A 13,504-nucleotide genomic window follows, 5' to 3' on the forward strand; every position below is an offset into this window, starting at 1 on the left:
AAACAAGCGCAAAAGAGTTTGGAAAAGTAGATAAGTTGGAGACGTATCAGCGATGTCATGTGAACATCGACTACATGACACTTCACCGTGTTAAGTCATTGTGGAGTAACAAGTAGATGATGGGTTGCGAGAGTGAGAGAAGCTGAACCCCCAGCTTATGCGTTGGTTCATAAGGGGCTGATTTGGATCCACATGTTTGATGCTATGGTTAGATTTATCTTAATTCTTATTTTATAGTTGCGAATGTTTGCGGGAGGGGTTAATAATAAGTAGGTTTTTAGTTCAAGTAAGAACAACACCTTAGTGCCGGTCCACCCACATATCAAATTATCAAACTAGCGAACGTAAATCAACTCAATATGATGAACTTGACTAGACATATATTCTCATGTGTCCTCGGGAGCACTTGCTTTATAAAATAGTACTATCAAGCCTGTCCTTTGCTATAAAAAGGATTGAGATACCTTGCTGCACCTTTTATACTGTTGTTACTTGTCCCTTTATAAGAACCACCTTGCTACAAAACTATCTATCACTGCTACTTACAACACTTGCATAGAATACCTTGCTCAACACTGCTTTTCATTTCCTTCTACTCCTCGTTGGGTTCGACACTCTTACTTATTGAAAGAACTATGATTGATCCCTTATACTTGTGGGTCATCAAAACCCTCTAAGGGGAATAGGGATGGACCGACCACTCTAAACAAAATACTGGACAAGCCTTGCCAGATCCACGGTACGTCAAACAAACCCGCTACTCACACCAACCGTAATTGTTGGGTGATCAAAACGGCGAGCAAACCCACGGTCGAGGACCCTGGTAAGAGTCCCCGCAGCAAGGACGATGAGGAACCGTGTACGCCGAACAATGGAGGCCAAAAGCAATTCCCTCCGGAGGTTAAAACTGCAAACATGATCTACGTTACACACACACCAAAGAAACAGGGGAAGCGTGCACTTCCGGGTGTTATGCCATAAAACCCGTGGCCCCTAAGTATAATTCATGGTCGGCATGCCTGATTACCTTTGATCGTATGGACCACCCGACTAGTATTCAGCATGGGGGTTCGGCTGCCTTGGTACTTGACCCCATTATCAATGGGTACCACCTCACTAGGGTCCTCATGGATGGAGGCAGTAGCCTCAATCTGATATACATAGAAACCATAAGAAAAATGGGCATCGATCCATCATGGATCAAACCCAATAACACCTCCTTCAAAGTAATTATCCCCGGAGTTGAGGCCCGCTACTCGGGCACCATAACTTTGGAAGTAGTGTTCGGCTCGTCCGATAAATTCCACATCGAAGACTTGATCTTCGACATTGTCCCCTTTCTAGCAGTTATCATGAACTCCTCGGCCATACAACATTCGCTCACTTTAACGTCGTCCCTCATTATGCATACTTAAATCTTAAGATGCCAAGACGCAAGGGTGTTATCATTGTTAATGTAAAAGTGAGTGATCCCGCCGAACCGACGAACATACAACGGCTTTAGTAGCCGAAGTCCAAAACAGTAATACAACACCAAAGCCCTAGCTTGCCGCCAAGGAAAAAGGGCTGAGTAAGCGAGCCCGAGCCCCACAATAGTTTCCGGATTCTCTGCATCTTCAAAATAAATAGGGATACGCTCCCCATAGCAGGGCCTTGCTAGGCCTAAAATATTTGCCCCGGAGGCACAATTTTGCGCTCAAAATACCATGAGCAGCTTTGAGGACCAACTACATAAGAACCATGTATACAGCTGGACCGAGCTATGGCCAAGCTTGTCTTCGGACAGTATCAGGTACCCTCAAGGACTTCCTTGGGCATTAAGCTAACATACTTCGGTGACTTCTCAAGACCTTCTCCCATAAAGTCCGCTCACCGACTACTACCTCCCATAAAGGTGCACTTCCCGAAGATAAAAGGCGCCGACGTGCAACATTGCGTAGTAAAGGATATCAAGACATGTGCAAAAGACCCTGTGTAAATCTTTCCTCTATAAATTTATTTTTATCATATCAATAATACTTGCGTAGGCACATTGGATTGTACAGCTAAATTCCACTAGTTTGTTAGGCAATAAAGACCAAATCGTACGGTCCTATGATAGTCATTTATATTGTACCGCCTTTTTTCTTGTTTTTCCATCTTTTCCACTCTTCAATACCAACACGAGCAAATTCAATACATATTTTAGACAGGATTAGCTACTCGACCGGGGGCTCGCCTGTAAAGCTCGCCCTAATCATCACCGGGACACCATCTTTTATCATGTGTGTTCCGCGTCTTGGATATTGTGTTATATGCATTGGTTCCAAATTATGTCTTGGGTATATAGTTGGGTTGCCCTGCTCTCGTGCTTACCCTTTGTTTCACTTATTCTACTTAAGGGGTAAAGGGGAACCACTGTGATTGTACTTCGAGCTTTCCTAGTTAATTACCTTAGTGGAGAAAGCCGAAAAATGTTTGTCATAATACGCGAGAACCAATCTATGATCTGATGACAAGTGCTAAACTAAGAATCTATGGAGGTTCACCGTATTATACGGAGGGTTTGAAGTTATACAAATCAAGTGATAATGGTTTTTTACCTTTGGTATAATCAAACATCACAAAATACAAGGGGTAGTAGCTAGTCCCTGCAGTCAAGCCTATGGTTAAGTGAAATCGTTATAGTCGCATAGTATGATTGTCTCGTTTGCTTCTGCACTTCCGCCTCTAGGTACCAAGACATTGGCTAAGGGTAGAAGTGTGGAGGCTGAAAACACCCCTAATAGCATCTAACACGGGGCTGAAGCCGACGACTGAAAACTTTCAAGTCAAAACGACCACACATGAGTCAATATTAAGCACAGCAAGGCATAACATATCATGCAAAGCAAAACCATTGTTTCACACAAAAGGTTAAACATCAAATATAGGATAGTATCTTCATTCAAGAATACATACTTTGAGCATTGGGTTTCTATCACCCAAGCACCCTTCATGACATTGATAAAATATAGCTCAGGGCACCTATGCTCCTTTCCGGTTGGCGGAGGTCCGGTGGCCATCTCAGTGGGCTTCAAATTTGACCAATGCACGATGGACTTCGCGAAACCATCTGAGCTCCCTCAATGTAGACTGAGCGCTTAAGGACGTCAATCCGAGGCGAATCAGCGATCAATTTCTGCACCAAGCCGAAGTAGTTGCTCGGCAACAGCTCTGTATGCCATAGCCCAATACATAGATCCTTCATTGATGGCTCCACCATCTGATTTAGCTCCATCAGTTGTTTTAGCTGATCAGAGATGAGGAGAGGTTGCTCAGGGGCTTGGAATTGCTCCCATAACATCCTCAGCTTGACATGCCCTTCATGGGACGCATAGTGCCTTGAAGCATCTGCTACGCTCTTTGGGAGATCCGCAAACACATTTGGAGAATGCCATACTCGGGTAAGCAATGCAAACTTTTTTCTGCCAAAGAGGAATTGCAGTAAATAATGCTTCCCACCCGCAATGCGTTTGACTTGATGCATCTCCTTCTCATGGCCTTGCGCCTCCATTCAGACCTCCTTGAGTGTGACAGCCAAAGAGGATAGCTCAGAAGATTGCTCCTTGTTTTGTTGGCTCAAGATCCTCACATTTCATGAAGGAGTCCTTGAGCCCTCGCTGCACCTTAGCAACCCTGGCCTCGTGCTTGTCACCGGCCGACCTCGTCGTTAACAGTTCGACAGTTGCTTGTTCGCCTGCTAGCTTTTTTTCGGCATCCTCTTGCCTCACCTTGTTTAGCTCGGCCTTGAGCTTATCGACCTCTGCGGAGGAGACTACATTTGACAAGAAAGCACTTCACATTTAAGTATACAAGAAGAAATACCTCACGTCGATGAGAAAATTACTGCTAATAGTCTAGTTCGGACTTACCTTGTGCGTCATTGACCCGTTTGTTAAGTAGGTAGAGCTCTTCCTCAGAGATCTTAAGCTTCCGATTCATTTTGTCCAACTCCATGGAGTTGGGGGATGCTACCAAAGATGAGGAATGCACAATTAATTTATACATGTCAGACTCCCAAGTTATCAGATTTCTTGAATCCTCTCCTAGTTTGTTTCAATTATCCTACCATAGTATTGGGGGCTACAACTATTCGTGGGTGATGCGGAATAAGTTTTGTATAGTAACCAGGTCAGCTAGACTGTAAGACCACATCGGAGTAATCCGATGTTGACATGTGAGGAGGTGGCAATGTAGCATGACTTGAACTATATTGGTCAGCTCAATTTTCTTTTTCAGCAAGATGGAGATGCATCTTTGCAATGCCTCCACCTCTGAAGCCTCCTCCAATCAGGGGACTCCTCTATCCATGACACTAGTCCGGTGGGAGGACTGGATCTGAATTTAGGAGGTGTTGCCCACCCCGCGTCACGTGGCTCGGTGATGTAGAACCACTCCTTTTTCTATACCTTGATGGTGTTTATGAAAGAACCGTATGGACATTGAACTAGGGGAGCTTGCTAATCATTACTCCCATGCAGTCTACCTGCTCGTCATTAACTACCTTCGGCTTGATGATGATGACCTTCAACCACAAGCCATAGTGGGGTTGGACCCGCAAAAAGGCCTCTCACAGAACGGTAAAAGACGAAATATGCAAAATAGAGTTCGGGGGGATATCATGGAAATCCAATCCATAATAAAACATTAGACCTCAAACAAAGCGATGGAGATGGAAAGTGAGGCCCCATAGGAATGAGGTATGAACACTAACCTCTCGCCTGCTTTAGGCATGGGGATGATCTGGCCCTTCTTCGGAGCGCGATGAACGATATTTGCTGACAACTAGGCGGGTCTCTTCAACTCTAAGATATCATTTTGGGTGACACACGAGGCCTCCCACTTGCCTTTCAATCCCGAGACGACCATGGACAAATTGGAGAAGAGGTTCGAGGGTATTGGGGTGAGGAGGAAGGTTGGAAGCTGCAGCTTTGAGGATTGGGAAAGGCGACGCCAATGTGAGATCTAGGAAGCGTGCGGAGGCTATGGTGATGGTTTCCTTTCTATAAGCCGTTGTAATACCAACAACCCCTCTCCCGCGCCGCGAACCTCACTGTTTCCCGATAAATCATGTAGTTATGCATGCGTGGGATAGCCCAAATCATAAACCATATCCCCTAAAATACGAGGCACGATCTCCATATTGACAAAACGTGCCAATGAGAAAACTGCCTCGAACCGTATTTTGGTAACTAGTCACCGGTCATGACCGGTCGCGGCGTTTCACTAAGAAATTGTTACACAAAAATGTGTTTCACAATGCAACGGTTGACCTTCGAGGATGAGTCACATATACTGTTCGGAAACATGGAAGTCACCGGATGTCAAATTGCAACCGGACGGGTATAAGTGGGGAAAAACTCGCCCCGCAAGCCGAATACTTTGGGCGCGCGAAGCAACTCGAGATCAAGACTACAACATTGGAGGCCAGTTCGGGGGCTACTGAGGGAGTCCGGGACTTAGGTGTCATCGGGACACTTCCCTATTTTCATGGGCCTAACTCATGGTCTTCCATGTGATTATTACCGAAGGCCAAATTATCAGACGACGGTGTATCCAGAACGAATCCATCCAAAGACTTGGTTTGCGCTCCAACGCAAGATGATGGTCATCATGTTTTCTCCTTGGTGTAACCAATACTGTGTAACCCTGGTGCCCATGGTATCTATATAAACCAAAAGGCTTTTAGTCTGTCAGGTATGATAAGATCATTATTTCTAGAATATAGACCACAACATACGATCTCGAGGTACATCAGCTCTGTATTGGATACTCCACCATCAATATAAACAAAGCATGACGTAGGGTTTTACCTCTATCAAGAGGGCCCAAACCTGGGTAAACACTGTCTCCCTTGTCTCCTGTTACGCATGAATGCAAGATCCATAGTTCGGAACCTCCTACTCGAGATTCACCGGTTTTGACACAGACAAGTGTCACATTTGGACCATCCTACATTAGTGCTACAAGCTAATAGGGCGCGACCAGGGAGGGCACACCCTGTTGAATTGTGGCCAACATGTGGCCCCCCTATGGTGTATTTTTGGCCCAATAATTCTTATATATTCCATAAAAATTCTCTGATGATTTTCAGGTCATTTGGAGTCTAGTTATTTTTCAGCCTTTTCTTAGGTTTCAGGTCCAGAATTCTGTTTCTCGCAATTTCCCTCTTTGTTATGTACCTTGTAAATTTAGAGAGAAAAGGCATAAAAATTGTATCATAATGAGAAATATTGGACAAGAATAACATAAATATCAATAAGAATTCATGATGCAAAATGGACGTATCAGCTCCCACAAGTTTAGACCTCGCTTGTCCTCAAGCGAAAGCCAAACTCGATAATAATGACCATATAAGAAATAGGTGTCGAGAAAAATAGAATATGGACATGATAGCATCATGAATATTAACATAGAAACAACCTTTTCATCATATAGCTTCTCATAAACAAGTAACAATCTATCCACAATTGTTAAAGTATGGAGCATAAACTTTATTGAAAATTAGCAAAGTATGTTCTTAGTCATTGAGACAACCACAATTCATCATATTTTAGCGCAGAGTCTATGTAAGATCTTTCATTTTAGCAGGTTCACATACTCAACTATCATTTAGTCTCCTATGATTGCTAGCACTCATTACATATTTTTGGAGCTAATGTCTTCACCGCACACATAGGAATATAGTGGCTTTAATGTTTCTGCCACCCAACTTATTTTCCTCAAGGATAATGTCAACAATAATGAATCGTGATCACCTACATCCAACTAGATATATGTATCTGGATCTTTCCCCAGCACATGATGCTTTCCAACTAGAGATTTAATAGGCAGGAATAGGGACAAACATTTATTGACTCTTGCATAAAAGTAAATACATGAAAGTAAAAGATAAGCCCTTTGAAGAGGGAAGAAAAGGTTGTCATGCGCTTTTTAATGTGGGATGTGCAAACACTTAATGCAAAGGAACGTCACTTTATATTGCCCCTTGTACTAGAAAGATTTATTATGCAGCCCGTCGCTTTTATTTCTTTGCCATCACAAGATAGTACAAAGCATATTTTCGCTTACAATAAAATATCACGCATGTTTAGGAGCAATTTTTATTGCTTTGTGCACCGAAGACAACTTATTTGAAGGATCTTATTCAATCCATAGGTAGGTATGGTGAACTATCATGGTGAGAAACTGGGTTTAAGGGTTATGGATGTACAAGTAGTATCTCTACTTAGTACAAATTTTTGGGCTAGAAAATAATCTAAATCAAGCACCATATGTTAGAGGATTCATGACAATATAACTTCTATGTGAATATAACAATTACGTTGTGTTCCTTGTCCAACCTCAACACTTCGATCCATATATACTTGGTGGGGGCTCACAATCATAAAAGATGTGCAAGATAGTATATCTGTATGTGAATCTCCTCTCCTCTATCATAATTTTGCATGGATTTTATCAATTACTAATGTTATTTTTGTTCACTCCCGACAAATTTTATCTATCACACTTTTTCTATGTGTAGTCAGTACCCCCCATGGGATTAACATATGATTTTTCTATTTCTTTTAATTCAATGCTATGATTGATGCATGAGAGTAAAGCAAGCAAACTCAAACTAATCTTTATTATATGTAACTATAACATTTGATTACAATGATAAATATATCTTAGAGCAAAACACTCTAAGCAAAGCAAAACTAAAATTTTATTTCTCTAAATCACGACATAACTAAGGATCAAACTAAGGTAGATGATAATGTTAAAAGTGATGGTGATACGATATTGGGGCACCTCCCCCAGCTTGGAACAAGCTAAGGGTGGTTCCCATACCCATGTACTCAAGTGTACTTGTTGGGTGATGGTGGCGATGAGGTAGTCGGCTTATTCTTCACGAGGTATTCCAGATTATCGATTATCCTCCGGAGAGCGTAATTCTGCTCTTCTAGCAAGATGACTTCATGAGTGGGTGTTGTATTTGAGCACAGATAGATTCCATGGCATTTAGTGCATTGATTTCAGGTAAAGAAATATCATCATGAAGTGATAATAGTTATTCTCCCTTGTTAGAGACTTCAGAGAAATGATTGGCATAGTCTCCTTTGGATCCTATAGCTTCCTACTCGTTGCTCTCCATGGCATCTTTGGGAACCTCCGACATATGCTCCTCCCTAGAGGACAACTTGTAGAAGACCCCGCTATAGGGGCGTCTGCCCAGTGAAAGCTGGACTATGCGATGTTTCTTGAGGAGGGTCGGTGGAGCCGTGGATTTATCACAAATATATGCAAACCCTGACGACAAAACAACTCAGAAGAAGAACAAAGGAGAAACTTGCGATGCGGTGGTCAAAATTGATGGGAGTATATGTAATTAATTTTTCTAGGTTATAATACGTGTTCATGAGGAAAATGGTGTCAAGGAGGTGCACGAGGGGCCCACAAGCTAACAGGGCGTGCCGAGGGGAGCACACACGCCATGTTGGCTTGTTACTCCCTCATGGGCCCCCCTTAATCGTTTTTATTTTTGTAATTTTCCTAAAATACCAAAACCAAAAGAACATATTTTTTTGGATTTTGTTTGAGTCGGTTTACTTACCGTATCACATACCTATCCCTTTTTTAGGTTTCTGGAGTGTCCCGGAAGGTCTCTATTAAGCGTTCTTCCGGTGTCACCACTTGAATAATATTATTTTCAACATTAATGTGCATACATGAAATATAGTGTTTAATTCTTCGCCCATTTAGCACTCCCGGGTTTTTGCCTTCGAAGTTGTTAATATTGATAGCACCTGAGCGATAGACCTCCTCAACGCTATAAGGTCCTTCCCATTTGGAGAGAAGCTCACGTGCAAAAATCTGTAATGAGAATTGTACAAAATAACTAGGTCTCCTACGTTGAATTCCAGTTTTTGGATTATCTTGTCATGACACCTTTTAACTTTTTCTTTAAACAACTTGGCATTTTCATAAGCTTGTGTCCTCCAGTCATCTAGTGAGCTAATATCAAATAATCTCTTTTCACCGATAAATTTGAAATCATAGTTAAGTTCTTTAATTGCCTAATAAATTTTATGTTCCAACTCAAGAGGTAAATGTCATGCTTTTCCGTAGAGATTTTATATGGGGACGTTTCCATATGGTTTTTATAAGCAGTTCTTTAAGCCCATAAATCATCATAGATCCATTAATAGTCTTTTGCAAGGTCAATTTTATTTCTCGATCTCTCAAATCAACTTGACCGCTAGACTAAGGATCATAAGGTGATGCAATTCTATGGTTAACATCATATTTTGCTAGAAGTTTATGGAAAGCACCATGAATAAAATGTGAATCACCGTTAATCAATAAATATCTAGGGACTCCAAAACTTGGGGAAATGACATCTTTAAGTATTTTAATAGAGGTGTCATGATCAACACTACTAGCTGGTAGCTTCTACCCACTTCGTAATGTAATCAGCAACCACTAAAATATGAGTATAACCATTAGAGGAAGGAAAAGGTCACATATAATCAAAACCCCAAACATCAAATGGTTCAATGGCAAGTGAATAATTCATAGGCATTTCTTGACATCTACTAATCTTATGAATTATTTGACATTCATCAGAAGAAAGGACATACTTAGGAGCATCTTTGAAAAAAGTAGGCCAATAGAATCTGGATCATAATACCTTGTGTGCAGTTCTATCACCATCATGGTGCCCTCCATAAGACTCAGAATGACACTTATGTAGGATATGTCCTAGTTCATGCTCAAGTACACAACATCTAATAACACCATCTACTCCTTCTTTATAAATATGTGGGTCATCCCAAAATTAATGTCTTAAATCATCGAAGAACTATTTCTTTTGTTGGTAGGTGAAACTAGGAAGTATATATTAAGCAACAATATAATTAGCATAATCTGCATACCAAGGAGTACTATGGGAAGCATTTATAACAACTAATTTCTCATAAGGAAAATTGTCATCAATAGGCACTTGGTCATCAAGAACATTTTCCATTCTAGGAAAATTATCCACTACAGGGTTTTGAGCTCCCTTTCTATCAATAATATGCAAATCTAACTCTTGAAGCAAAAGCACCCACCTAATCGGTCTAGGCTTAGCATCTTTTTCGATAAGGTATTTAATAGCAACATGATCAGTGTGATTAGTAACTTTGGAATGAACAATATAAGGTCTAAACTTTTCACATGCAAAGACAAGTGCTAAAAATTCCTTCTTAGTAGTAGCATAGTTCCTTTGAGCGATGTCTAGAATAATGTATAACATTCAATTTCTTGTCTAATCTTTGTCCTTGAGCAACACCAACAACATAATCACTAGCATCACACATAATTTCAAAGGGTAAATTCCAATAAGATGGTTGAACAACAGGTGCATAGATCAATGCTTTGTTAAGGATTTCAAAGGCTTCTACATAATCATCATCAAAAATAAAAGAAATATCTTTTTTAAGAAGATTAGTTATTGGCCTAGAAATCTTTAATGAAATGCCTATAGAAACAAGAATGGCAAGAAAACTTCTTATACCATTGATATCTTTAGGACATGACATTTTCTCTATTGCATAAACTTTAGCCTTGTCTAGTTCAATACCTCTATCACAAATTTTATGCCCAAGTACTATACCTTCATTCACCATAAAGTGCTACTTCTGCTAGTTCAACACAAGATTAGTTTCTTCACATCTCTGCAAAACTCGATCGAGGTTGCTGAGGCAATCATCAAAATAAGATTTTTAAATGGATAACTCATCCATGAATACCTCAACAATCTTTTCACAAAAATCAAAGAAAATAGCAGTCATACATCTTTGAAAGGTAGCAGGTGCATTAAATAAACCAAAAGGCATACGTATATAAGCATAAGTTCCAAAAGAGATGTGAAAGTAGTTTTCTCTTGGTCCTCTTTTGACACAGGTATTTGAGAAAAGCCATAATATCCATCAAGAAAGCAAAAAATGTGTGTGCTTAGATAATCTTTCTAACATTTGATCAATAAAGGCAAGGGGTAATGTTCTAGTAGCTTCGTTTAATTTCCTGAAATCAATTACCATCCTATAACCAGTTATGATTCTTCGTCGGATAAGTTCCTTTTTATCATTAGGCACAAAAGTTATACCTTATTTATTAGGTACAAAATGAACAAGACCTACCCATATACTATCACTAATAGGATAAATTATACCTCCCTCGAGAAGCTTTATTATTTTAGTTCTTACCACCTCCTTCATCTAAGGATTTAAGCGGCATTGATGATCAAGGACAGGTTTAGCATCTGGTTCCATATGAATCTTGTGCTGGCATAGAGTGGGGCTGATTTCCTTAAGATCATCTATTCATCCAGAGTATATCCAATAGCAGCCATGTGCTTCCTCGGAGTTTTGAGTAATATCTTTTCTTCATGCTCTGAAAGGTTAGCACCAATAATAGCAGGATATATCTTTTTTTCATCAAGATAAGCATATTTCAAAGTATGAGGTAATCTCTTTAGCTCAAACATGGGATATCCCTTAGGTGGAGGAGGATCCCCAAAAATGTCAACATGCAAGTAGTCTTTAAGAATCGGTGCTTGTCTAAATAATATATCATCTATTTCATTTATTCCATTTATTCCATTCATATGCATATCATTCTCATGGTCTTGCAACTATTGTTCTAGTTGATCATTAGCAGGCATATCAATAGAAGAAAGACCAATAATTTCATATTTGCTAGATAAGTCTTTCTCATGTGGTTGTCTACCAAATTTAGAGAAACTAAATTCATGGGACACATCACCAAAGCTTACTTTAACCTTCTTAGTAACAAGATTAATTTCAGCATTAACAATATTTAAATAAGGTTTACCAAATATAATGGGACAAAACCTATCTTGTTTGGAACCAAGTACTAAGAAATCAGTAACATACTTAATTTTTATACATAAGACTTTAACATCTCTAACAATCCCAAGTGATGAAATGGTGTCTCTATTTGCAAGTTTAATTGTGACATCAAGATCTTCTATTTCAAAGGGTGCTATGGCATCCATAATTTCTTGATATAAGGTAAAAGGTATAGCACTAACACTAGCACCCATGTCACACAAGCCATGATAACCATGATCTCCAATTTTAATAGAAACAACATGCATTTCAACAACTGGTTTATTTTTATTTAACTCATCGTGCTTGTTTCTAACATGTTTCCATGAACATTATCAACTAGGAGATCTTTAACAATAGCAATATTAGGCTCAACATTTATTTGTTCAGAAGGCTTAGGTGTCCTAATATTACTTTTATTAACAATAGTTGCAGCTTTAGCATGTCCCTTAATCCTAACAGGAAAAGGTAGTTTCTCAATATAAGTAGTAGGCACAATTGGATGAACATGAAAAACAATTGTTTCCTCTTTAACTTTAATAGGTTCCACTAATAATTTCTCAATAGGTATATTCAAACCACTTCTCCTTAGGGAGATCAACATGAGTAGCAAATGATTCACAAAAAGTAGCTACTATCGCAGAGTCAAGGCCATATTTATTGCTAAACTTACGAAAAGTATTAGTTTCCATAAAATATTTAACACAATCAAACTCAATATTTATACTTGACTCTTTACCTTTGTCGAGCTCCCAATCTTCAAAGTTGTATTTAAGTCTTTCCAAAAGATCCAATTTTAATTCAATAGTTCTCTTCATGTAGGAACTGGTGGAAGAAGAATCGAGTATTAATTGATCACCATGAGAAAGTCGAGCATAATTTTTTGTATAATCATTTCTATTAAGAGTTCATGGTTGGGGGAAGTGTGCATCATATATTTAAGCCTCTCCCAAGCTTGAGCAATGCTTTGTCCCTCATGAGGCCAATAATTACATATATAGTTCCGATCATAATGATCTAGATGCATAGGATAAAACTTTTGATAAAATTCCAGCTTCAAGTGATTCAAGGCCAATGATCCAATATCATCCAATAGACTATACCACATCAATGATTTACATCCAAAGATAAAGGGAAAACCTTATTCTTGATTTTATCCTTGGATAAACCTGCAAGCACAAATAATCCACAAATCTCATTTACATAAGGATTAGCTAGCAGTTTATTTAACATACCCGAAGGAATCTCATAATAAATATTTTCAGTAGGTTCCGTAGGTTGAGGAGCAACTTTTTCCACTTCCGTTCTAGGTGAAGATACCACAAATGAACCACTCAAAGGATAGTTATCCATGGTAACAAGCAATAGTAAATTTTAGCACAAACCGAAAATGTTTCCTTACCAAATTCCATTTACCAAAGGCACTTCACTCCTCGGCAGCGACACCAGAAAAGAGTCTTGATGACCTAAAGATCAATTGTAGTCCTTTCAATAAGTAGGAGTGGCGAAGCCAACGAGAAGCAAAAGGAAATGATAAGCGGTTTCAACAAGGTATTCTCTCCAAGTGCCGTGAGTAACAGTGATAGATAGTTTTGTAGCAAGATTAT

Source organism: Hordeum vulgare, chromosome 6H (assembly GCF_904849725.1).
Source record: "Hordeum vulgare subsp. vulgare chromosome 6H, MorexV3_pseudomolecules_assembly, whole genome shotgun sequence".
In the NCBI taxonomy this organism is placed as follows: Eukaryota; Viridiplantae; Streptophyta; class Magnoliopsida; order Poales; family Poaceae; genus Hordeum; species Hordeum vulgare.